A 26061-nucleotide genomic window follows, 5' to 3' on the forward strand; every position below is an offset into this window, starting at 1 on the left:
GTCTTTGTGTATCCATAGCCCTTTAAGTAGAGGAAATGGAAAATTAAGACTTTCTCCGACTCTCCTACTGTGCACCATGACACTAAAGCACCTATTCCTTCACGTGTCCTGCATTCCATCAATGCTAGCCTGATGCAAGCCAGAAAATCTGTCCCAGCTTGCATTATTCTTTAATTTTTCCTATGTATGACTCTTCTCCCAAACCAGATCGTAATCTCCTCAAGATAAAATATTGTGTATATATTATTTGCATGGGTCCTCCACAGCCCCTGAAAGTAGAACACCTTCTGTGTGTTCTAACTAGATAAGAACGTCAATAAATATTTGTTGAGTCTCGAGATTCATTATTTTATTTGGCCATTCACAAAATAGTTTTCTCTTGTTCTGGAGAAAACCTGGATTCAAATGCCGGTGCCGTCACTTTCTAATCTCCTGAGCTGTCTTTTCTGCCCTCTCAGTTTAACTGTGTATGTTTCTGGTGCATGCAGAAAACAAGGAAGGGACTCACCCACGAATCCCAATGAATGATAGCGGCTCAAGGGAGAAAGACATAATACATGTGTGTGTGAGTTACTTGTTATGGATGGCTAGCAATATAAAAAGAATGAGCTGAAATTAAATAGGAATGATGCCCACACATGGTAGTAACACCATTCTACTGGCACGCTCTTTTTCGGACAGATTTTCAGCTGAGGATTTTTGCTTGCTATGCCAGCCTTCAGTTAATGGATTTGTTATGTGGCATGAAAAGAGGCAGTAGAAAATGATCTAGACTTGGAGTCAGAAGAGCAGAGTTTGGATCGCGTACTCCCTGTGTGATCTTGGCCCACTCTGGTTCTCACTTTATTCGTCCGTAATATGAGAGGGCTGCCCTAGACCTCCCAAGTCCCTTTTGGCTCTAAATCTATAATCCAAGGAGCGTGTGTGATTCACCTGGGTCTGGACACTCAGTCTTTGGCTCTGGCAGCCCCTGAAGACAGATACTTTCAGTGCAGGCTGGTGACCACTAGCTGGACAGTTCTGGGGAGTCGTGGAGGAGCCCTGTCCTTAAAATGATCCTTGGGCCCTTGGCCATACACAATTGCTACTTTTAAAAACCGTGCTTTGCCCATTTGTTGTTCCAGTTCAAACCAGGTTTGTGGAATTTCCTTATTAGGGCAGCTAAATAAACTGGTGATAGTGTGTGGCCAATGAAAGGATGGAGGGTGGGGAGAGCAGGATTCTCCCATTGGCACTTTGGGTACTTGGAAGTTACAACCACAAGCAGGATATAGTAGAAACTCTGGCCATACTGAAAACTCCTAGAGTTTACCAGTCTAATACCAGACACATGCATACCTCGCATTTATATTAACCATCATTTCAGGTCTTTAATGTGTTCTTTTGGTTTCTAGGGAAGCGTACTAAAACCCCAAATATTAGTTATGTGTTTCTTAAGGCAGTCTGATGTCGTCAGAGAAGCTCACAGAGAAAATCTGCTTCTGCAGGTCTCTTGATTTTACTTTCATCCTCTCTCACATTCAGCACCACTGCAACTACCAATGTCACAATACAAACTTGCTCACTTCTTGAGACTCAGTTTTACTTATCTGTAAAATGGATATAGTAACATTTTTTATATGAAAATGTAAATAATGATTCCTATGATTATAGATATAATTTTCACATTATATTCGGACTTCTACTTGAACTCTGTGAAACAATCTTAAGACTTTGAGATATAGGAAGACATTTAGGGATGGATCCTTTAGATTGCACTGTACATTATTCTCCAGATTTCCTTAACTTGTTACGTGAAGACATCATTTGCCCTTTATAGCCCCGAGGAGCATTGTTTTATGGTGAAAAGAGTACTAAACTTGAAACCAGAAGAATGGCGATGAAGTTCTGCCCTGCCTCTGCTTGGCTATATGTCCTCAGTTTACTCATCTGTTAAGCAGAGGGAACTATGGACTCATCTAGGTAACTCACGTTGTTGAATCACTTTCAACTCTAACTCTGGTCACTTTGTATGAAACGATGATGACATGAACTGATTCTATTCAAAGAGTGATCCAGTTTGTCCAATAGCCCACAGTAGAGTGGCTATAGCTGTTGTGGGCAGGATGGGGTGGATGGGAGAGAGAACATGGAGGTTAAACAAAATGTCACCAACACAAATGGTGTGTGTGAGAGAGGGCATGGGTAGTGAATAGTTAGAAGCACGAGTAGAGCCAGCATCTAAAATAATGATCCATGCAGAACAGGTATTGTATTGCTTGCCTTCTCAAGGGAGGCAGGGAGAGGCAGGAGGCACAGAATTTTAAATTCAAAGTATTTAGAAATGGAATTTTTTAAAAATTTAAGTGCCATAGAGAAATATTTAACTATCCATATATATTATATACAATATGCATTTTAAATGGTAATCATACATGCAACCCAAAGACTATCTCAGAATCTAATTTTGCCCTGACACTTCCCCCTTGTAGCCAAGTGCATGCGTTGCCTGCTTTCACCTGTAGGATCATGGCTATTCATGTCCAATATTAATGCTTGCCTTGGGAGAAGTTCCTCGTTTGGCCAGAATTTCAGTGTTAGATGTTCTGATTCTGAACCCTTTGCTAGTGACTGGTTTTAATTCATTCCTCTTTTCAAGATAAGCTATGGCTTCTTTGCACCCAGCCAGCCTCTTTACTGAGTTCCACTGGCCAGATGTAAATAGTATAGACTGCATATTGACAGTGTACGAAAGATTTTTGAGCAGATATAAATATTTTTAGTCAAATGGGTTTCTCTTTGTAACTACCATCATTAGAAGTAGCATTTTTTAAATATGAAAGAGTGACACACATTTCAATGAATATTTGACAACTGGTCCTATAGATGCCACCTAGATCTAACCCTATAATTTTATGTAAGGAAAGATGGACTCAAAGGGATTAGATCATTGGCCTACGATCATAAGTAGTAAGTAGCAGAGAGAGAATTCAAACAGTTTCTTTGGCTATATAGCAACCCTTCTTTCCCTGTACCATGCCAATGTGTTAGGCTGACTACTTCTTGTTATCTTTCTTAAAGCAAAATATAAAAAAAAAATCCTCCCTTCCTTCTTCTAGTATAATCAGCACCCATAATAAATGAGTCATTAAAAATACGGTCCTAATATCCAGGATACCTTACTACATCAGGCATTTTCTGCTATTTCGGTTTATATAAGGCACTGAAATAGTAGCCTCCCAGGCTAATGTGCTACTCTAGCAGTTCATACTTGAATATAACTAATTACCCGACACAAGGGTAGATATTGTTGCAGAAAAATCCTAAACTGTCTGCAGATAGATATGTACAGAAAAGTCATGTCCCATGTGTTTCTGAGTAAGTTTCTAGAATTTACCACCTACGTCACAGAAGCATCGTAGCACAGATTTGGAGAATGCTGAAAATAAATGATTAGGGAGTAGTCATCTTTTTGTTTTCTAGAGTACGTTATGGGGAAAAGAATCTAGTAAACAGTACATTTAGAAATGGGTGCCCAAGTCCCAAAGAAAAGAACACTGCTGAGTTTGCTTGTCGTAAGAATTAACAGGCTCATAAGATTCATAGACTAAAGCTGGAAGGGACTTCAAAGGGTATTTCATTCTATCTCCTTGTTTTAAAGATGAAGACGCCAGGGCCCAGAGAGGATAAGGTGACATGGCCCCACTCAGGTGTTTGGAAGGCACAAGCTAGGATGCTGCTGATAATAACAACAATAATGATGCTGATAATGACAGCTGGAATATATGTAAATATATAATTTAACTTAATACTCAAAACAGCACTGTCAGCATGGAAGTTGCCTTAGTCTGTCAACATTTGCTCAAATTCAATTTGGGTTTTGCCTGCAGAAAACATTTCTAAATTGCCTCAGTTTCTTTGGAATACTAATATGTGCACAAAATTAGCAAGCACAAGGGAAATATAAACACAAATGGAAATACTTCAGGCAACTGATATGGTTGGGACATAGGGTGCTCTGGTAAAGTGGATTTATGCCCCTTAGACATTTTATTAACTTTAACAAATTTCTTTTGGATGTACATAACTACTTCAGTTGATTTATTAATTATATGTTTTTAAAAGAGTAGCAATTTACTCAACTAGATATCTGTATATGCTTTTAAAACATAAAGATATGAAATACTTTCATACTTTAAAGGAGCTTCATGGAAATAGAAAGTTAATTATTTTTTAACAATAACCTCATCTAAGCAAAAAAAAAAATACCTAAAACCTTCCCCCTAAATCTTTACATGGATAGAATGGTGAATATTTTAGATTACATGTTAAATAACAGATTTTTTAAAAAAATCATAAAAATCTAGGTTTTTTTAAACAGAAAACTGAAAAGTAAAAATAATACCAATAAAAAACTGATTTTGGATCTCTGTCTCTCTTATCTATATGACTAAGTCTAAAACTAAAGCTGAATTGGTTTTTTTTCTTAGATGAAAATGTAGTTGAAGCAGTGTAGTTGAAGTGTAGTTGAAACACCAGTGAAAAGAAATCTTTGGAGGACTTACTAATGAGACCTAGATTTGGAAACAGACAGCTAAGTGACAGGTAAATCAGATAAAAGTCTTAGCATTTGGTAATTTATCTTCTTTGGTCCTTTTTAGGTTTTGCATTGATTTTCAATTAGCTAGCAGAATTTATTTCATCCAATCACATAAAGATCTCTATTGAGAATTTAAGAAGATAAGATTTTAAAATTCAAAGAGCACATTTCCTTCCTTATTTCAAATAAATGCAAAAGCATTCTTAAAAATTAAATACATCATCTTGGGACACATTAAACTTTGCTTATATCAGTGTACCTCAGAGCCTGAAGATACACACACTTTTGTATAGTTTCTATTATTTGAGACCATTTGTAGTTTAACTTCTCAATCCCTCCAAAAAAATTCCTGACTATATTGCATACTTACTCTCGTAGAAATATATGACAGGAAATCAATAAATGAGGTCATTTTTCTTGTTTTGTTCATATTATATACTCAAAATATGCACATTATTACAAAGGATTTTTACCACTTAAGTCTGAATATGTGGTCCTCATAGTTTCTTTAATCTATATACACATATATGTATTTTTAATATTTCTGAAACAGGGTATGTTTTGAAGATATGTTCAAATTCACCTTAATTATTAATCTCTCACATATATGTAACACATGTATTTACCAAAATATATTTCAATATATATTTTTATATATACAAATGCATATATGTAAGCCCCCCCATTAAGTTCATAAAATTATAGAATTGATTACTGTTTGCAGTATTCTATAAAAGGTTTTCAAAATTTTGTTCATTTTTAAGGGGTTAGTATTCCAAGTATGAAATGATGTTTAAAATTCATTCTCATTTATCAAGACACACATTTAAAATACTATGAATAACAATAGATATTGGCCCCTATGCTAAAAACATAAAATTAGAAAAGTATAAAGCATAACTAATTACTCCAGCAGATTAATGGAATGACACTGTATAGTCATTAAAATGACATATTTGCTTATGATATGACATTGAAATGTTTCAATTATTTCAGATAGTGCCATCACTCCTAGGTTTCCACACCTATGATATGAGCATTTCATTAATTTTTCAGTCTTATAAGCAAGCTATAAAATAAAAGCATTTAGGTTCCCCCCCCCAATATTTCAGAAATTCAGCTCAGTTAATGGTGAAAGCCATCCATAATTATGAGAAATAACTGTAGGAATGTTACTCAGGATTTCTTTAATTCTCAGTATACAAAAGATGCACTTCCAGTGTCTCCATATATTTAGGTGAAATGCTGAAAAAAAATTAGCCCATCAGTTTGTCTGTATGATCTCAAAAATCCAGATATTTGGAAGTATTTAGAAGATAGACCAAAAAGTCTAATTTTTCACATAGATATTTGGGATTGTGTAAAGACAGAAAATAATGAAAATACCACATTGGTTTTTGGTATGGTGCTAAAACCACTTAGAGAAACTTACTTGGGGGTATTTTTGTTTTTCAGAAAACTATACCTTTAGATTCCCTCGTTATAGTTTATAGACTTGTAAGCAGATCAGCCTATATTTCTGAATACTAGAATCTGAACTATAAAGTCTTTACTAATGTGACTTATAAATTAGACTGTGTTGTTGTCCTAGAAAGTGAGGGGGATGAGTTTCTAGTCAGTCATAGCTTCAGGGAAAAAGAGAAAAAAAGAATTGTCAAGTCCCCAAATCAAGGGTATAAAAATAAATCTGTTGAAAACCTGGCAGCACTTTGTTGTTCCTATTTGTCTTAATGCTAATATGTTTATAAAGTTTTACTGAGAATTATGTTTGAGGGGAAGTGTGTGCAAAAACCATAAAAAATCAAAATCAAAATATTCATTTGGAAACTTTCTGGAATTTCCCACTTTAAAAAGTCATATATGAAATTCATAAGGCACTCTCTCAGGCTTGAATTACTGTAAAAATCTTACCTGGCACAGTTTATAAAATCTTTTAAATTTTCATCAGATAATATGGTTGTTTCATAAAAAGAATTTTGACCCAGATATCATTAAATTGCTAAAAATAGCCTATTGAAATTAGAAGTTTTATAGAAAGGTACCCATCTTCACTGGTAAGAAACCTATGAAATAAATGACAATAATGAAAAATGCATTTTACTTAAACAGAAGTATGACATTTTAACAACTTAAGATCTAAAAGCTGTTTTTAATCCCCAATTTGATTTTAAAAGAATTTAGGAGGCAAAAAGTAATAAGTAAAAATACAGGATTAAAAACTCATATGTTTCTTTTAGAAATCACAGAAATAGATGTAAATGTTCCATCACATGAAAGGGAAATTAAAAGACATAAAATTATGATGAAAACTACCAGCAATATAAATTATTGTATACTGATATACTAAATATATATTTATATAACTGTATGAAATATACTAACATGTAGGAAGCCAGAAGCAGAATCAGAACACAACTGTTGAACTTCTATTGCACAAATTCTTGCTATTTTTTCTTCTGAGAAATCTATATGAATATAGGGGGATTTTCCCATGATTTGGAACCTATGATGATTTTTTTTTTGGTAACCACAGTATTTCTCATTTAAAGTACAAAGTAGAGTGTTGAGGGGAAAGGAAGAGTTGACAAATTGGGTTCCTTACCACCCAACATTTTTTAAAAATTATAGGTTAACAATTTGGTTCCCTGTGTGAAATTTTTATGAGAAGGTATCTCATATCTACCCTCAGAAAATTTCAAAAGGCCTTTTATCTTGATGGATATGGTAAGCATTGGTTGGGAGATGAGACAGAGGAGGTGAGGATGCAGTAAGTATCCTGTATTTCACCAGTATACCTCAGTGATCTCAACAAAGGAGTGGGAGGGAATGCAGAAGAATGTGGGAAAGAGTAAGGAGGTAATGGTGTTGTCAGTTTCAATTTCAAATTCTTGTACATCTAGGCATCTTTCAGCAATAAGCTTTCATTAGTTAAGTGTATATTATGTATAAATATTTTATACATAATATACACATTTGGGTTGTCACTGTAAAATTACTTATAGCAAAAATTATGAGCCCAGATGAAAAAAGATAAATTAAATCTGACAACCACACTGAAATGAAACAAGTGTGCTTTTGGTGTGTAAGATGGAGCACACTCTAGGGTCCTCAGTTTGAGTCAGTTGTTATGGAGTGTACAAAGTTCTATTTTGACTTCCACAATTCCTCCCGGAAAGCTTGGGGTGTGGTACTGTGTCCAGGGTCGTTTGCAGAAATCTTAAAAAAATATAAAGAAATAGTATGCTCTGGCCTTGAAATGTTACTTCAGGTGTATGGTCAATAGAGGGATCAGTGAACTGTGTCAACGTCTTTCCAGTGAATGCAAAAGTCTCATTTTAAGTTCTTTTCATTCGGCAAAAAAAAAAATTAAAAAAAAAATATATATGCTTAGCACTAAACAAATGTGCTTAGGTTTGTCATATACTTACTAAACTTTATCTTACTCTTTAGGATTGCTTGAATTAGGGCCGCCCCCTCCCAATGGTCCCGAGACCACCCCCAAGATAGTTGAACTCGCGTGACTGGTGAGCAGCAGTAACAATAAGCAGCCAGGAGCGTTACAGGGTTCCACAGTGACCCGGGCAGGCAGTGTGCTTCCCTCCTCCGGACACGAGGTGCTGCCTAAGTGTGTGTTTGTGGGTGTAAGGCGAAGAGCGTGCGTATGGCACGTCCGGGGTATGGTCTAAAAGAGAGCAGGCACTTATTGTGGGACGATAGGCTACTACAAGGTTGAGCGCGTGGAGAGGCAAGGAAGAGGTGCGTGTAAAGCAAAGGGGTTTCCGCGCGCCGCAGCCTAGGCTAGAAGGGGGACCCACCGGGCGGCGTGGGCGGAGGCGGACGTTAGCGCGAGGAGGGGCGGGGTGTGCCTCCCGTGCAGGGGAGTTGGGAGTTAGGGGGCGGAGGTTTGGGTGGGTGGCGAAGGTAGCAGCTCACTCGGGCTTTCTCCGGGTTGGCTGCGAGGCAAGATGAATTGCAAAGGAGGCGGAGACAGCCCGTGATTGGCGGGCGGGTGGGCAGCTCGGAAGTACTTTGTTTTTTATGCTAATGAGGGAGTGGGGCTTGTCCATATTTACGTTGAGGCGGGAGCCGCCGCCCTTCATTCACCCACATGGTCCCCTCGAGCGCCAGACTTCTCTGTCGACTCTCCGGCCCGACCCGAGCCTTCGCGCCACTTCACGCCGCCCGAGCCTAGAGGAGGAGCACAAGCTAGAGGCAGCCCCGCGGGGAGTGGGGTGGGGGGGCGCGGGCTCCCTTCTGCCTTCGCAACGCAGCGGAGACTTCGGCTCCCCCACCCTAAACTCCCCACCTTCGGGACGGGGCTGGCCGCTCGCTGCTGCCGCCCCTGGGCCCAGGGCCGCAGCTTGTAGTAAGGCGGAGGTGGGGGGGGGGCGGAGGGAAGAAGGGGGGGCGAGTGAGAGGCGGGGGCAAGTAAGAGCGTGGAGTGAAGATGGTGGCGGCAGCGGCAGCGGCTCCTCCTCACTGGTGAGTGTCTTTACTACGCGCTTCTTATTGACATGAAACCTGTTGTGTGAGGTTTTCCCTCCGTCCCGGCGGGAGGTGGCGCGGGGCGGGGAGAGGAGCGAAGGGGAGGGGAAGAAAAGGGGGGTCCCGGGCCGTGCTGCGCCGCGCGCGGGGAGGAGGGAGGCGGGCTTCCCCGGAGGAACGGCGGCGGCGGTGGCAGCATGGTGGCGGCGGCGGGGCTGGGCGGGAGGGAGCAGCGTGGTGGGTTGGGGAAGGGGCGCGCGCGAGTAGTCGCGCGGACTGGAAGGTTTGTGCAGAGGGGGATTCTCCTGGCCGGCCGCACGCGGTGGCTTCTTCGGGCTTGCAGTTGCTGCTTGGGGCTGGGCGCCGGGAGGTGTACAGAGAGGCAGGCGCATGGCAGCCGGGACTCTTCCTCCACTCACTCACTAGCACGCGGGTCGGGCGGGCAGGCGGGAGGGAGGGAGGGAGGGGATGAGGGAGATTTGAAAAAGCGTGTGCGCCTCTCGGCTCCTTCGGTGCTACTAGGAGTCGCGCGGCCCCCCCTCCCCAGCCACTCCGGACCGGAGCCTCACCCCACCCCCTCCCTCTCTTCCCCTCCCCCCTCCCCGGACACAGCCACGGCGGGCGGGCAGGAGCGCCGCGCACACAATGGCCCCACTTGGAGGGGAGGTGGGGGGGCAGACTCCCCCTTTTGCCCTCGCCCTCCCCCCAGTAGGAGCTGTAGGGGGTGAGTCAAGTTGGGGGGGGTACAAGGGCAAGGGGCTTCGGGGCTGGCAAAGTTTTTGCTCTTCCAGGCCCGGGCCTCGGGGCGGGCGCGCGTGGGGGGGGGGTAGTTAAAGCGCCTCCAGAACAAAGCGGCGGCGGCAGTAGCACATGGGGCAGCCCTCCAGGCCTCGGATAGCGCTCGCGCGCCGGGGCCCGTCCCGAACCCAGGAGGGCCCCGGGACGGCCGCTGTGGGAGGGGGAGGCGCCAAGGCCCCCCAAACTTTGTGCGTGCCAGGGTGGGCGGGAGAGGCGCGCTGGGGCCGAGCGAGTAGAGCGTGGGGGCTGGGGGGCGGTGCATCCCGCGGGGGGCACCTCCGCCCGCCCCTTCCCGCCTTCCTGCTCTATACACCTCCACATGCTTAGGCTTTTGTTAACGCCGCCGCGGTGTTGGAGGCCGTGGAGGGAGGGAGCCCACGCTCTGCCCTACGAGCGGGAAGGAAGTCCTCCCCCCCACTCCCGTGCGGGCGGGAGGGCGCTCGCGCTTTGCCGCCGCCGCGGTGGTCTTGACTTTGACTCCGCTTAGTTACGAAGTGGGCAGCGCCGAAGGGGCTGGGACATGGGAGCAGCGGCGGCGGTGGCCATGCCGCCATGTTAGCGCCGGGGCGGGCGGGCTGCGCGGGGGGTGGGGGACATGGCGGCGGCTGCGTGTTAGTGCCGATTGTTCCTAGTTAGGCCTTGGGCCGCGTGTGAGCGGCACCAGCCGCCGCAGAGCCCCCGCCCCCTCTCGGGTCGGGCTCTGGGGGAGGGGTGTGTCCATGAGGCCGGGGGGGGGGGGGACACACAAAGGAGGGGGCGGGGGAGTCGGGAGAGCAGCGTGCGTTCCTTCCTCTTACTTCCTCCCCGCCCTGCCGCGCTCCCGGGGCTTTGGGCCTCTGCCTTCCCGGGAGCAGCCGCGTTGCCTCCGCCGGGGAGGGGGGCGGTTATGGGTGGGGGAGGGCGGGGGAGTCACGCTGTAGCCTGGGTCTGACCTCCCCATGCCCCCTGGTGGTGGTGAAAGGGAACCGCGCTTCCCTTGTGCGACATGTGCTGCTCCAAGCTCCATGAGGGTGGTAGGGAGCTCATGTCGAGCTTTGGGTGTTTCCGCCTTTTAAATTTTCAGTCACCAAGCCTGAAGCCCAGGTCTGGGGGATTCGAGAAAAAAATTGGTTTACTGCTGTTGGCTATTTACATTCACCCCCCCTCCCCCAAAGAAAAGATCTTGTTATTCAGAAACTAGCAGCACTCCAGCTTAGGGAAGCATGGGCTAGAAGCCACGAGGTCTGGACTGGGGGAGGGGCACTGAAGAGTGCCTTTACTTTTAGCTACTTTACATTCCAAAAGAAGAAAATAGAATACCAGTAATTAGGAGTCTTGCTTAATTGCCTTTCTGAAGTACAATGAATTAATATTTTATATCGCTTAAACCCACTTTGTTTTGTATGTTTTAACTGCCCTAATCCCTCTTACTATAACTTCAGTCCAAGTTTTTACAGTTCCAGTAAGTTGGAAGATCAAGGTTGAAGCTAAAAGAAATGGCTAAGTATGGGATGGGGTTAAGGAAAGAGTGTACTCTGGAAGCTAATAGTTTACAAGTGATATTTTCTTCAAAGTTTTTTCTTCAATGCCTTAGTAAAGAAAATTTTCATTTTTTATTTTCAGCACACCTGATAAAAGTAAAAAAATTCTTGTTTCGAGGAAACTTGAAAGGAATTATATGAATGAGTTGGGTAAGTATTAACATTTTTATTTACAATTGCCTTATTTGTTGGAAAGTCTAAAATTAGAATAAATCGAAACTCTTCAGCTGATTTTTGTTTCTGCTAGTAGTCAAGTAAAATCCTTAATAAAGTTCCATAAAAGATGTTCTTTAATATCTTCGTTGTCAACTAATCATTCAAGTTTAAAATCATTTTATGTAAAAGCAGTTATTTGACTCGTGTATAATTGAGAATCTTGGTATATAAGAGGATCCTCAAACTTATGAAAAATGCTGTTTATCCACAAATTGAACATAACATGCTTGTTTTAGCCATTCTTAAAAAATTTAATTTCATTATTTAGATAAGATTTCATTGAATTAGAAGCACTTTGTTTTCTTGCATGAGCCACTTTTTCCTACTGTACTCAGATATTTGTTTTGTGGGAGTAACTAACATAAGTTCATAATCTTCTGGTCTTTAGGTATGTTACAGGAACTACTGAGGCCATTTAATTTTCTAAAATTTTGCTGATTTTTGTGGTGTCTAAACTTTAGTTGATGGTATCTTGGTTTTGATAGAAAATACTGTATATTTTTTTGTCTTAAGTACATGTACAGGTTACAGGTTTTTTTTTTCCAGGTCATAATTACCTGACTGGTATTGAGGTGTGAGGCAAAAAGCATAATATTTTTCTGTATCTGGAATTAATATATTTCACATGGAACTTTTTATCCTGTTTTATCATGGTTAAGCTTTTTACATTTGTGTTTTTTCCCCATCAAGCAGGTATGGAGAAATCTAAATCATGTTATAACTGAAGATAGTAACCGGTCAGAATAATGTCAAAGTGCTTACAGTGCAGGTAGTGATATGTAGAATCTACTGCAGTGAAGGCACTTGTAGCATTATAGTGACAGCCGCCTCTGGAACTGTAGGTGGGATTTAATGTTACATGTTATACTGGTGTCAAGTGCTTTTTGTTCTAAGGTGCATCTAGTGCAGATAGTGAAGTAGATTAGCATCTACTGCCCTAAGTGCTCCTTCTGGCATAAGAAGTTATGTTTTCATCCAGTAATTCAAGCCAAGCAAGTATATAGGTGTTCCAATAGCTTATTGTTTGCAGTCCTCTGTTAGTTTTGCATAGTTGCACTACAAGAAGAATGTAGTTGTGCAAATCTATGCAAAACTGATGGTGGCCTGCTATTTCCTTCATCAAGAGGTTTTGAATAATTTTTGTCCTTTTTATTGCTGCAATGTAGAAGTCTGCCCAGTGTATTTGAAAGGACAGCTTTTGTAGCACTAAAGTGCTTATAGTGCAGGTAGTGTTTAGTTATCTACTGCATTATGAGCACTTGAAGTACTGCTAGCTGTAGAACTACAACTTCATCGCATCTACCCATCGAACTTTTAATTGAGCACTGTTCTATGGTTAGTTTTGCAGGTTTGCATCCAGCTGTATGATATTCTGCTGTGCAAATCCATGCAAAACTGACTGTGGTGGTGGAAAGTCAGTAGAAAAATATGTGGAAAAGTCAAACCCCTTTCTACACAGGTTGGGATCAGTTGCAATGCTGTGTCTGTCTGTAGTATTGCACTTGTCCCGGCCTGTTGAGTTTGGTGGGGATTGTGGCCGAGCGATATTGAAATGAGTTATTGAAGATAATATCCACAGTAAAATGATCTTAAAGTACTTGGAGCACGAGCCTACATTGGATGTTCCTGTGGTGGTGACATTGGCTTTACATTAATGTGCTATTTCAGTGTCCCAAGTTGTATTTGACTACAGAACTGAAAACTGTTTAGAGTTCAAAGTTAATCTTTATATCTGGGTTAATATGGGTTCTTGGGTTTTAATGTGCATGTTTACTAACTGTAAGACTTCATGATTTTGAAAGAAGTACCTAATAGGGGATAAGTTTAATTAAGGTAAGTCCTTATCTTTGCAACATCCTCATTGAAGGGTTATCTGGCTATATAAAGACAGGTGATTACACTTATACTGAAATTACATTTAAATTGAAATGGTTTTTAAAATATTTTGAGGAAAAGGTCCTATTTTGAGTGCTGATTAAGCTTGGTGTTAAGTATTTCCTATATTGGTAACTTCCAGGCTTACTGGTTATCTTCAAACAGTACAAAAACTGCTTTAAGATATGGTTAGTGTGGAGGTGCTACATGTTGAATCCTAAGACTATAACTTTTCCACAATGTCAACTCAGTTCCCTAATATCTTCAAAACCTTGAAGATTAACCTGGACAGTTTTACATTGGTTTAGTGGCAAGAATCATCTGATTTGGCATCAAATACTAGACTGAAAATCCTATTCCATATGCTGCTCTGGTAGGGTATAGGAAAGCTTGAAATTTATCAAATCTTCATGACTTAACATGACAACTAAATTTTTATGTAAGGTACCTGGAGAGTTAAGTGTTATGTTTTCTAGGAATAATAATTTTATTTAAAGGCTTCAAGTTGATGTGATGTTGAGCATACACAAGCAAAAAAGGGTAGTCCAGTTAAAAGTTGTCACTTTTGTATAGTTGTAATGTACATTTTTCCAAATACTTTAAAAAAGTAAGATGGGAGTTGCATATGTGTGCCACTCCATTTCCAATTGGCTTGTTAAAATTATATGCCAAAATAGGTCTTCTCATTAGTGCTGCTTTGGATCTGAATAAAAGTTACAAGATGATTGTTGGGGAGGGAATTGGTTGCTATTCAGATATTTACTGATTCCATATATTTACTGCTTCGTTTCACAAATTATATCTTCATTGTTTTAATATTGGTTTCAGAGAACATATCACTTAAATATTGACAAAATTGTAACCTTTAAACAGCAGTAATTTGGAAATCTAATGGGCTATAATAGGTAAGTGCTTTTGAAATGTTAAGGTAAGTTTGTGGGACAACTAATTGATGTCTGATACCAAATAAATACCTTTTTACTCTAGGATTAGAGTAAGGATTTTATAGAGTTAGGATTGAATAATGGGAAGTACACATTAAAGCCAAACTAAAATAAACTTAAAACTCTTCTGATAGAATCTAGAAACTAGTTTTTTCTGAACCTTTGAAACCATGAGTATTACTAAAGATAGTATTTAAAATCAAGTGCTTAGCAAAGAACTGAATTAATGTATAAGTATTCAGACTAATAATATCCAGGAAGAAAATTAAATGTTGATAGGTTTGCGCACAGTTTTCCCCTTCTCCCCTTCGGTATCCAAAATAATTCTTGACTAGTTTTATTAAGGTGGACTGATTTCCTTCTCATTAGGCATTATCTAGTTGTGATGCTTAACCATGCTTCAAAGTAAAGGCAATTTGGGAATTTTATTCCCACCTGTTGATGATTTATTTATCCTATAGTAATAGTTATCTGCATGGTAAGTCGATAAAAGAGAACAAGCATAATTTCAAATAATAAGTTGTATTTCTTTGTGTAAGTCAACCTTAAAATGTATGGTCCCAGTATGTAGTATCTGCTAATAAAAAGCAGAACTTGAAGTCAGAAATATTATGCCTTTTTAGAGTACCTAACATGATAATTTTTAAAGAAATTTCTATTGGCTTTTGAGGGAAATTTGTGTTTGAAAAGGTAAATACTGACTAAATTCTTGAAGATGGGAGAGCAATTTAAAAATTGCACTTATACTTTGAAAGCATCCTGTTTTCACAGTGATTTATTGGGGAGGGAGATATCTAAATATAAAGGAGAGGAAGGGGAAGGATTTGGGTATGCTTGATCATAAACAGCATACTATTCTTGGGTTCTCTATAGTGCTGTTAGGTTTTTATGGTTCAATTTCTATCCATTCACATAAGCCTCATTTGAATTTTTTAAAGCAAATTTTTGAATATTCTCTGCAATCTTTAAGAAGACACCTATTCTAAGTTTTAAATGTTGGAAACTAAAAAACTAAAAAATGCTATGTTTGAAGTTTGAACTGTATGTCCTAAAAGATAATTTAAATCTCAAGTATTTTATATCAATTATTACAAATGGAGGCCTTTAGAAAATTGCTATTGATAAAAAGATGGGAGAGAAAAGGAGTCAGACCAAACTACTAATGCTTAAATTTTAAGTGAGTATATTGTGAACAATTATATGTCAAGAAATGTTCTTTCCACACATTTTTAGTGTAAATTAGCTCAATTTGGTGTATTAATTTAAGATGATAATGTGCAATCCTTGTAAAATGCTTAAAATCACTAAGGTTTTATGTTAAAGGACCAAAGAAAACTCCTGGTGTTCACAATTGGGTAGTTTAAAGACAAATGACAACCAGGATGACAGGGCTCTCTCCATGTGGCAATTGGTGGCAGAAGAAATAAGACTATACAAGGCAGCTGGGTGGCTCAGTGAGTTGAGAGCCAGGCCTAGAGACAGGAGGTCCTCATTCAAATCTGATCTCAAGACACTTCTTAGCTGTATGACCATGGGCAAGTAACTTAACCCACCCCCATTGCCTAGCCCAGCATTGGCTAATAAATAACCTTTTCTGAGTTCCAGTACCCAGAGGGCAAATTCAAGCTCTGAGCCCCTAGATTTCCAGAGAGAGCTAAGGGAGAAAGAGTTTGCTTTTTGGGTGGCTGGACAGAGGGACCAAGCCATGCAAAAAATGTCCTCAGATAGCTGGGAAGAGGTAGAACAGAACATCTCCCTGTGTGCTGGATATCTGACAACTCTCTGCCTAGCCTTTACTGATCTGCCTTGGAACCAATACACAGTATTGATTCTAAGATGGAAGGTAAGGGTTTAAAAAAAAAAAGGAAAACGAGACTAAAGGAATTAAATTTTAGTCAGGTTCACCATTCCTGTTTTACTCTCCTCAGAATACTTTTCTCTGAATTGTCCTGGGTTGGGAGTGATCAGTCTTAAATGATCATGAAGAGAGCAAAGGGGTATCAGCACCACTGTTGAAATGGCATGAAAATCACACTAGGTATGAAAGGTGTGTAATTATATTTTTGTTTCTGTTACAATGGATTTGATATGGGGTTGGCTTTATTCCTATATTGATTCCAAAAATTAAGGATAAATATTGATTGAACTTAAAAAAATATGTTCTTATTAGTATGATTAACAAAGATTTGAACTGCAGGAATATACCAGGATTTTTAGGTTATGTTCTGTTAATAGCTTTTATAATCCTCAGCAAATAAAATGGTCCAGTTTGAGTTTTTTGAAGATCTCTTCTAGAAATAAAACTTTTTGATGTTGAAAAAAGTCACCCCCATTGAATGCCTGATTAAATGGATCAAATGAATTGATCTGAAACCTCGGTAAGTACCTTCCTCTGGATCCTGGCAGGTTTTGGATAGCTGAATAAGAAATTGGTTCAAAGCTTTGGTGCTTCATAAATAGACCATGAAAATGACATAATTTTACCATTATTATGCTTTCAATTATTTGGATGAGATTTTCTTTTATTTTTTGTACCTCAATCCACAGCTTATGTTGACATAACTTATTGGTATTCAAGATTTCAGTAAGTCACTTAGTTTAATAATAATTAGGCTATATATCATGAATCATAGTTGAAACAAATTTAAGTACTTGAAAATTTCCAAAACGATTCCCATAATCTCCCCAATTTCAGTGATCACATTCAGTGAATTCCTGATAAGAGTCTAAAATTTTGCAATAAATACCCAATATCATCTGCATTTGTTGTAGTTCTACCCCAATTATTCCAGTGGTTTTTGGTATATTGTCTTTTACATCCCTGTGTACAGTTAATGTGCTCTGGCTACCTTACCAATCTTTATTCTTTGGCTAGAATCAGGTCTATTTTTTCCCTTTTGTTTCCTGTTAGTAATCTTATATTGGAGTTGCTTTGTTACTTGTGTTTTCATGAACTTGTCAAGCATCTTCAAGATATCCAGTTTTTCAACTCAATTTTTGTCAATTTTTAAATATTTTTACCATTCTTCAGATGTTTTATTTGCTTTACTGTCATATAACATATATTTGGAACTGGTCTTTTTAATAACTTGTGCAAGCATATATATATATCTTCCTAAATTTGCCATACATTCCCTATTTACAGTATGAAATGCTAGTTTAAAAAATTTTTAAACTTCATTATCATACTCTTGACTTTTCCTTGTGCTCAAACTACATCTGTGAGGCTTAATTTGAGATCATCACAATTATTACCTGAAACTGAAGTACTATTTGCCAAAAATATTGATATCTCTTAATGATATTCTTAAAGGGCATGTGGAATTCAATAATAGTTTTAAAAATGGAAAGTTTTATACCTGTATCTTAACTAAATTATTTTTGTACCCTAGTTTGGGATACCAAAAACATCAATGAAGAGAATTCAGGATTTTTTACAGTGTATGATACGTGCTTACTCTTAAAGAATTGGTATTGCTCTTCTGCATTGGTTGAGATTTTTCTAAGTTGTCCACCTATGATAGGTCAAACCTTCCTCCCCCACCAAAGGATATTTACATGGAACTTGGGAATGGGAATAAAAACCTGGCTTTGTGGCCTATATTTGCTTCCTTCCAAGTATGACCTTGTGCCAAGTTATTTAAATTTCATAAAGTTGTTTCTTCCTCATCTAAAAAATTATTGTTCTTACTAGTATTAGTGAGGTAAATGTTGATCCATTTAAAAGTATTTGGAATGTTTTGCTTGTTAGATTAATTTTTACAACTCATTAGGCAATTATACATTATTTAAAGTATCTTGTTGGTTTTTCATTTCCTTTCTAGAAATAGATGCTGATCTCCAGAATGTATGTGTGAAGATACTAAACACCAGATAAAAATATGTACAGCTACAGTATTTCTATGAATGAATCTATTCACAAGACAAGTGTATGTGTGTCAATAGTAGGAGAAAGGCTGGCAATAGGAGATATAAAAGAAATTTGGGAAAGTTTGGAAATTTGAGTATAAAAATGCAGGAAAAAATGTCCTTGCTGTGATAGTCACAACCTCTCTGAACCTTTTTTTGGGGGTGTTTGCTCAGATGATCATTCAAAAGCTTTGAAGTAGCTATAAAAGTAGGTTTTTCCAAGTGAAAGAAATGGTCTTATAGTTGTTTGATATGATCTTACTGATTATATATGTTGTCAAATTTGTATTTATATAATCCAAATGAAGATTTTGGATTGAATTGGGATGAAAATGTTCTTCACTGTGTTCAACACATAGACCATACTGAGAGATAATAGTTTTGCACTTGCAGTTAGCCTTATTGCATTGTTACGTGTGCATTGAGTTAGAATTTTACTTTTATTTTTACCAGGTAAATGCTCTAAGATAGACACAAAAAAAATGCCAGAATAGTTTTAAATTTATATTCAAAGAGTATTTTTTAATAACTCCCCAAATCAATTTGAAAAGCAGTTTAAAATTTTAAAATGATGCTTTGCTCATGGCTATTTGTATATATCAAGGAACCTACAAAATAAAAAAAATCATAGATTTTATTCAGACTAAAAGTAAGATGCAATTATCCTACCAAGTTTGATAATATTTGAATATAATTCAAACTACAATAAAAATTTTAATGGAATTTTACCTTTTAGTCTTTTGTACAACTGGTCGCAGCAAAAGTAATAAACTTCCATACAGGTAGCAAGGCTTCAAATCTGACTTTTTTGGCTATAGGGTTACTGGCCTCCATTTGCTTATATAAAATGACATCTCAATGACCTAAAACTTCCTATTACCTCTTAACATTCTCATTATAGTCACCTTTCACCATCCCTTTATTAACTAAACTTTAGAATAATTAAATCTTAAAAATCTTAAATAATTACCTTAAAATGAAGTACCTCCAAATCTATATAATCCAACTTAACATTTTTTGTTAGGTCCAAAATGGAGTCTTTTATGCAGAGAATATCAAGTTAGGGCTTTTTGATCCAGTAGGGGAGTGACTTGGAGGTAGAATTCCCTAGATTGAACAGATTGTTGTATCAAATAGATATGTTCTAAACCTAGTTGAGTGGAAGAATGGTGACTCCCATAAATAGCCACCTAGACCCTAATGAGTTCTGTGCCTTCCTTTTGTTAATATTCTTTTCCATTTTATAATATATCAAAGAAGTTAGTTATGCTCCATAATCATTAAAATACTGTAGGGTTTGTTAGAAAATAGCTAAAATGGTATAGGAATGTAAAGAGGGCTATTGTGCTGCAAAAACTATTATGTAAAAACTATATACCAGAACACAACCAAAAAAATGTCAAAAGGACATAGAGTGGGAATCCTGGGTATGTCAGATTTTGAAAACAGATTATTTTTGCTAAACTTATAACAGATAAGGGGAAAGAATATACCAAGAAATGGGAGATTTTAACTAGTCCTTAATGAATGAAACTAATTTTTTGAATTTCTAGTGTCTAGCTAGTGACTTTGTAAGGATTTAGTGAATATATAAAGTTAACAAGATAATAGAAAAGGACATGGGTGGCTGGTATCCTCAAAATTCTGAGGCCTAGGAGAAATGCTACCAGTAAATTTGGATGGGCCCAAGAATAGGTTTTAATCAAGAATTGCATATAAGGCATTGCTGAGGTGTAATTAACTACATGGGAATTAGTTGTGTTACTAAAGATATCCTTCATTTGAGAGATGTTTTAGATCTGTACCTGTAATCAATTATAGAACTCATTCCCCTAAATTAATTTAGAAGAAAGTGTAAAGTTCAAGTAATTCCCACATAACCCTACTTATACATTTTTATATACTTAGACTTGGATAACTTAATTTTGTTTTAAGGATCCCCTTAAATGTGGCAGCTTGCCCCTTCAATCATTTTCAGAAATTTGTCATAATTGTCTATACCTAATCCCTTGTGACAAGTATTCTAAATATTTCTCCTTCCATCATCCCCCATTAGAACATAAATCAGGTCATTCTTCAAAAGGTATCTGATGTTGATCTGGACCAATGTCCTCCAGGAAGTTGAGTGGAAGACAACTGAATAAAATTTGTGGTAGAATAGATAAAAGATGCATATAATTAGGAAAATATTTTCTTAAAACTCTTACTAAAGCAATGCAAGTATCAGTGAAATAAAAAAAACCAAACGGGGAAGTGACAGCAGCAGAAAATATTCAAGAAATAGAAACACTCCAGCTATTAAGAACTCAGTATTTGATTAAAATTTCTGAGAAAACAGTAATTATATTATGTGACTTTAATAGTCAAACACTACAGAAATATAAGGGAGATTAAAGGTTAACCTGCAAGGAATTGAAGATTATTTAATAGAATTTAAAGGTTTAATTAGAATGAAAACATTACATTTTGGTAACAAATTTCCTGATAGACATCAATTCCTTTGTTTCTATGTGTTTATAGGGAATTAATTCCAATTCCAGGTTAGAAGAAAAAGCCATTCTCTGGTTGACAAAAATTGAACTATATGAGTAGATTCTCAAGGTAAGGAACTTGGGCTATCAGCATATAGCCTTACCAAAAATTTTAACAATAAGAAATGCAAATTGAAGCAATTTTTGATAGTAAATCTTTTACCTATTGGTGGCAAAGATAATGTTGGTTGAGGCTTTGGGAAATGGACATAATAAGCCTTTTGTAGACTTTTGAAAATGGAGTATAGAGTTGGAGGGGAGGTACTATTACAAGAGTGTACTATTTTCAATCATTACAAGATTTTTCCATAAGTGGAAATCCAAAAATTGCATATATAAATGTATAAATGGCATTTTGGAAGTCACTTAAATTGTCATCAAGTGTCAGAAATCCTTTGTAATTCCAGATCTTTATGGACCTGTTTCTCTTGTGATTTCAGATCTTTATAGGCCTGTTTTACTTTACTATGTAATGATTATTTCAAAGACTTATTGAAATGTGTGGGACTTAATATGTTTTGTTCTTTTAAATTCACTATTTTTAACCTTTTGGTGCTATCCTCAATTTAACAAATATTTACTGGTAGAATTGACATGACTTGAAAACTGATTTGATTATAGAGAAACAAGAATGAGTGAAAAATGATGATGGATTTTGAAGCTTAGTGACAAAATCTTAGTGATGCCATCAAGAAAATTAGGATAATTGTGTGTTGAGGTGGGGAAAGGATCATGAGTCCCAAGCATGTTGAATTTGTGCTAGTAGAACATAAAAATAAGCTGAAAGTAAATGGTTTAGGAAGAGAGCTGTTAGAAATGAGGCTCTAGGAGTTATCTGTATAGAGGCCATAATTATGTGATTATTAGCCTCTTCTAAAGAAAAACAAAGGATAGAGGCTATAGAAATATACCTAGGTTTGGTTTAAGGCATAAAAAGATGAATTACTGAAAATTCGGAAGTACGCATTATCACTGAAGCCTTAGGGAAGGAAAAATAACAAGGCAAATATAGTCGAACAGTATGACATTCTTCCAAGGTGTCTAGCCTATTAAGGAGATCATTGGGATAGTAACTCTAAAAATCAAAACAACATTGTTATATTACAATATATCTAGAAAATTGCCAAAAAATGAGAAAAGATGGAAATGGTCAATTGAAAAAGTGGCAAGATAGGTGCAGTTGTACATTGGTAGAACTGGTTTTGGAAAACTTTGGAAATATGCTAATTAAATGAATCATGTCTATACACTTCAGAGGAATATGTACCGAGAGGGTCGTTAAATCCTCTATATAAAACAGCACTATGGTAGGAAAGGAATGGAAAAGTAGATATTTAGCTGCTAAGGAATGGCTAAGTTGTGGTCCATGAATATTATTGTGCTGTAAAATATAACATGGAAAGACTAATTGCCTGATTTGGGCCAAGAAAACAAATTAGTAATGAACTTGACAATTTTAGTGGAAAAAACATTCCTGAGAAGAATTGAACATGCTTAGCAGGCCCCTCTTTGGTAGTGTAGTGTTAAGGGCTATAGGTGTGGAATATTGCATATAATGTTGGATTTTTTTTCCTCACATAGATAATTTTGCTGACTTTTCTTTTTGGTTCCTCTTTAAAACTACTGTTATAGGATGACTCCTTGGAAGATGGTAACATCAGGAACACTGATAAAAACAAGGTGACAACTTTTTAAAAAGAATTGAAATCTTAAATCTGTTGGAACTACTGGGGATGGGAGGTTTATGGTATCTGGGTCAGTGAAGTGAAGGTGAGTGGGTGATGAGAAAGAATGAAGCAAATATAATATGGCTACTATTGTATTAATTTCTCTGATGTCAGTGGGTCATTTTCTGCCACCAAGGAAGATTGGGGATGAGTTGTTAAGTGTAGGAATTAGTTCAGCATTGTTTAGATATACTTTTGAATATAGCTTCTATTAGAAAGGTAATACGACAAAAATGCATACATGAATTTGTGATTTCCCTTCAATGAGGCAGATCATTACCCATTCTGTGTGACTATCAATGCTCTTTTGTTGGTACAAAAGTTTTAACTCCTAACTTTGCAAGGATGTCAGTAAAACAGCTGTTAATCCCTTGTTCTAGTCTCTTGGGTACATATAGATGGCACCATGGATAGGTGTGACCTAATCAGGAAGATTCAATTACATTAGCTGTGTGATCCTGAGCCAAGTCACTTAATTTCGTTTGCCTCAGTTGTGCATTTGTAAAAATGAGCCAGATAAGGAAATGACAAATCACTTCAATATTTTTACCTAGAGAACCCCTAAAGGGGGTCACAAGGGTTAGACACTTGAGCAAACAACTTACTAACTACATGGCCAGCCAGCCAAAACATTTCCCCTGATGAAATCCTTTATTATGGTTTTTCAAAGTTATGTGTCATGTTAGAGCCTGCTTACATCTACCATCTCTGGGCCCAACCACTCCCATCTTCTATGTACTGTGTAAAATTTTTTTTGAATCTAGTCCAAAGTGTTTTACAGCCATTCTCTTTGTGGAATATTGCTATTAAAATTGGGAACTTTATTGGGGTGATGAGTTGGGGAACTTGGCAATTTCTGAAAGCAATCCTACCTATTCTCTTTTTAAAAAAAATATTGGCCCCACTTGTACATTTTTATTTTCTTATCTAAATTTATTTGACACATGAGATTATTCAAATATAAATGCCAAGTTAAGGGGCATATTGGAGAAAGTTTCCTGGAAAAGATTTTAGTCTTAAATCATGAAGGAAAATCTTTGATGTGAATTGGAGGGAAAGGGCATACGGCATTTAAAGAAATAGAAAAGTTAATAAAAGACATGGAGGTGAGAACAAGAACAAATAGTCAAAAGGCATCTAGGAAGTCTGGCATGACTAGAGTTGGAGAAATGGTAAATTAGAGTTCTGAGTAATTTAGATTTGATTTAAAAGGTTTATAGTAAGTTTCTTGATTGAGTGTTGTGATAAGTGAGAGTAAAAGTAACTTGTAGATTTTTCCAACACTAATATGTATCATACTTGGATGTTTTAAGTTTTTCACTATTTGAAATTTTAAGCCTCTGCTATTTTTGCCCTTCAGTTTGTATGTAAAGTCTTAAGAAAGGAAGAAAAAGATGATATGAGCAAAATGGAAGGGTTTTTTTTTTTCTGTATTCTCTTCATGAAACCATCTTTTGCCTGCTTCTTTCTTGGTTGACTTGGTCAAATCATCAAATGTTTTATAAAGCAAACTCACACTAAAGTATGTTATTGATAACAATGTAATATGTTCTCTGATGTGGGAAAATCTCTGACCTGTAAAAATGAAGTTTTAATGGTAAAATTTATGGCAGGGAAGAGATTTTGCCCAGGGAAGCCTTCCCAGTATTCTTGAATTAACTATATTGCTATATTTCACCATTCACATGAAAGTTTCTGCAGTTGGCTATAAAAGGGGGCAGTATCTTTGATCTTGTCACATTTAAACAGAAATGACTTTAAAATCCTCATTTCACCAAGTCAAACTCTGCAAGTCATAATGCATTTTGAGGGTAAGGAATTTTTATTCTTTACTGTTTACCTAGTATCTACCACTGAGCTTTGAAAATAATAAGTATTTAGTAAAAGTTGTTGAATGCACTTGGGAAAGCTTAAGAAAAGGAGCAAGATGGACAAGGGGTTAGCCTTAGTGTCAAAAAGACCAGTTTCAAGTCCTACCTTTTAAACAAATCACTGAACAAAAAATAAAATTTTAACATTGCAGTATTCTTAAGACAACTTTCTTGCTCTATAATTTGCATAACAATGCCTCCTGGCAATTCTAGCACCATAATTTATTGAAGAGAGTTGCCCATTTTAGAATTGGCCATCTATGTCATGGGAAGGCATTTTTCACACAGCAATAAAAATGATGTCAGATGTTGAAAAAAGAGATCACTAAATCATGCAAAAGGATCCCTATAGGCTAAACATTGACTTAAAAAATCACTTCTTAATGTTGTTTATGATACTTATTTTTATTTGATAAATATTTCCCAGTTGTGTTTTAATCTATCTGCTTCTGTATTTGATATTTACCCTACACTAATAAAATTTTAATTCTTGTTTCTCTACCCCACCAATAAAAGCCCTTATTAGGATTCTTGAAGAAATCCTTTGCTTTTTAATTCTTACCTAAAAATTTGTGTAAATTACATCTTAACTATGGAAACACTGTTTTAAGTAGTTCTCCAAATTGTAAAATGTAAATACTGACCATTTAAATATCTATTAGCAAAGACAACAGAAACTATTTAAATAGTGGAACTACAGCAATGCAGTAAGAACAAATAAAAAATCCATGGTTAATACTAGGATTTACAATTACTATTAGTGGGAAAGAGCAAAGGCTGCTTTTTGATTTATAAGAATGTTTTAACTCAAAAAAAATCGAACTTGAAACCCCATCTTTAATGTCTATGCTGAGTACTTTGGCAGAATGAAATAGTTTTGCAGAGAAACCTAGCTGTTTTTAATAAAGTCTGATATTAAATGAGTTGCTTGTATAGTATAAGTTCGCTAGCTAAATATTAAAAGCTTCATTTAATTGAAGAAATGTTAGTGCTACATACTAGCTATTGCTACGGTGAAAGCAGTGCTTTGATATAAGTTATGATAAAAAGCTTGGAATGGTTCCCTTCACAGATAATACTATGTGATGAGCTGCAGAAATGTTGTAGACAGCTTGGAATCAATCAAGTAGCTAATTTCTGCTCATAAATAGGGATTGTTTCATTCCCTGTGCTTGTATCTTTAGCACCTAGCATAGTGCTTGGCACACAATAAATAGTTAACTATTGATGGATTTTTATTGCAGTATGTGATGTGTAGTGGTGATTATGTAGTTAATAGTTGATTATACATGGCTTTATTTTGTAAGTCAAATGACTAACGGTACATCAAGAGAAATTTTTAGTGTAAAATCTTGATGAAGCTGTAATGTGGAATCTTATTGGGCTCTGTAGCAACAGCTCCATTTACATTGGTCACTGTGTGTGTGTGTGTGTGTGTAAGAGTTAAGAACGTGACCCAATTATGCAATTTGGACACATTTCATTTTTCATCGTCAAATCACTTGTATCCAGTAGCTAAGAAGCTACATTTTTAGTTTTTCTAGTTTTAAGAGGTAATTGAATTTTATCAACAATCCATTTTAAAAGACTGTTCTGGGGGCACCTG

General features: G+C 37.5%; 1 long non-coding RNA gene and 6 other non-coding genes across 10 annotated transcripts in view; all 7 read left to right on the top strand.

The window, feature by feature from the left end:
- Window positions 1–8665: 8665 nt before the first annotated feature.
- LOC103092334 (uncharacterized) overlaps window positions 8666–26061 on the top strand; it is a 51223-nt gene continuing 33827 nt past the window's right edge. Inside the window, exons 1-3 of one of the 4 annotated variants that reach the window (XR_008914133.1) lie at window positions 8666–9061; window positions 11465–20927; window positions 22490–22537. This is a non-coding gene — a long non-coding RNA (uncharacterized LOC103092334). Of the gene's footprint in view, window positions 9062–9629; window positions 9789–10623; window positions 20928–22489; window positions 22538–26061 lie in introns of those variants that run through there. The other 3 variants (XR_008914134.1, XR_008914136.1, XR_008914135.1) reach the window with 3 other exon arrangements.
- MIR17 (microRNA mir-17) lies at window positions 12336–12420 on the top strand. Its single transcript, NR_032229.1, has one exon. It is a non-coding gene; the product is annotated as a microRNA mir-17 (primary transcript).
- On the top strand, window positions 12483–12554 carry MIR18A (microRNA mir-18a). The gene has a single exon (NR_032230.1). It is a non-coding gene; the product is annotated as a microRNA mir-18a (primary transcript).
- On the top strand, window positions 12625–12705 carry MIR19A (microRNA mir-19a). The gene has a single exon (NR_032231.1). It is a non-coding gene; the product is annotated as a microRNA mir-19a (primary transcript).
- MIR20A (microRNA mir-20a) lies at window positions 12783–12884 on the top strand. The gene has a single exon (NR_032232.1). It is a non-coding gene; the product is annotated as a microRNA mir-20a (primary transcript).
- MIR19B-1 (microRNA mir-19b-1) lies at window positions 12921–13009 on the top strand. The gene has a single exon (NR_032233.1). It is a non-coding gene; the product is annotated as a microRNA mir-19b-1 (primary transcript).
- MIR92A-1 (microRNA mir-92a-1) lies at window positions 13046–13123 on the top strand. The gene has a single exon (NR_032234.1). It is a non-coding gene; the product is annotated as a microRNA mir-92a-1 (primary transcript).

This window comes from Monodelphis domestica, chromosome 8 (assembly GCF_027887165.1).
Source record: "Monodelphis domestica isolate mMonDom1 chromosome 8, mMonDom1.pri, whole genome shotgun sequence".
Taxonomy (NCBI): domain Eukaryota; kingdom Metazoa; phylum Chordata; class Mammalia; order Didelphimorphia; family Didelphidae; genus Monodelphis; species Monodelphis domestica.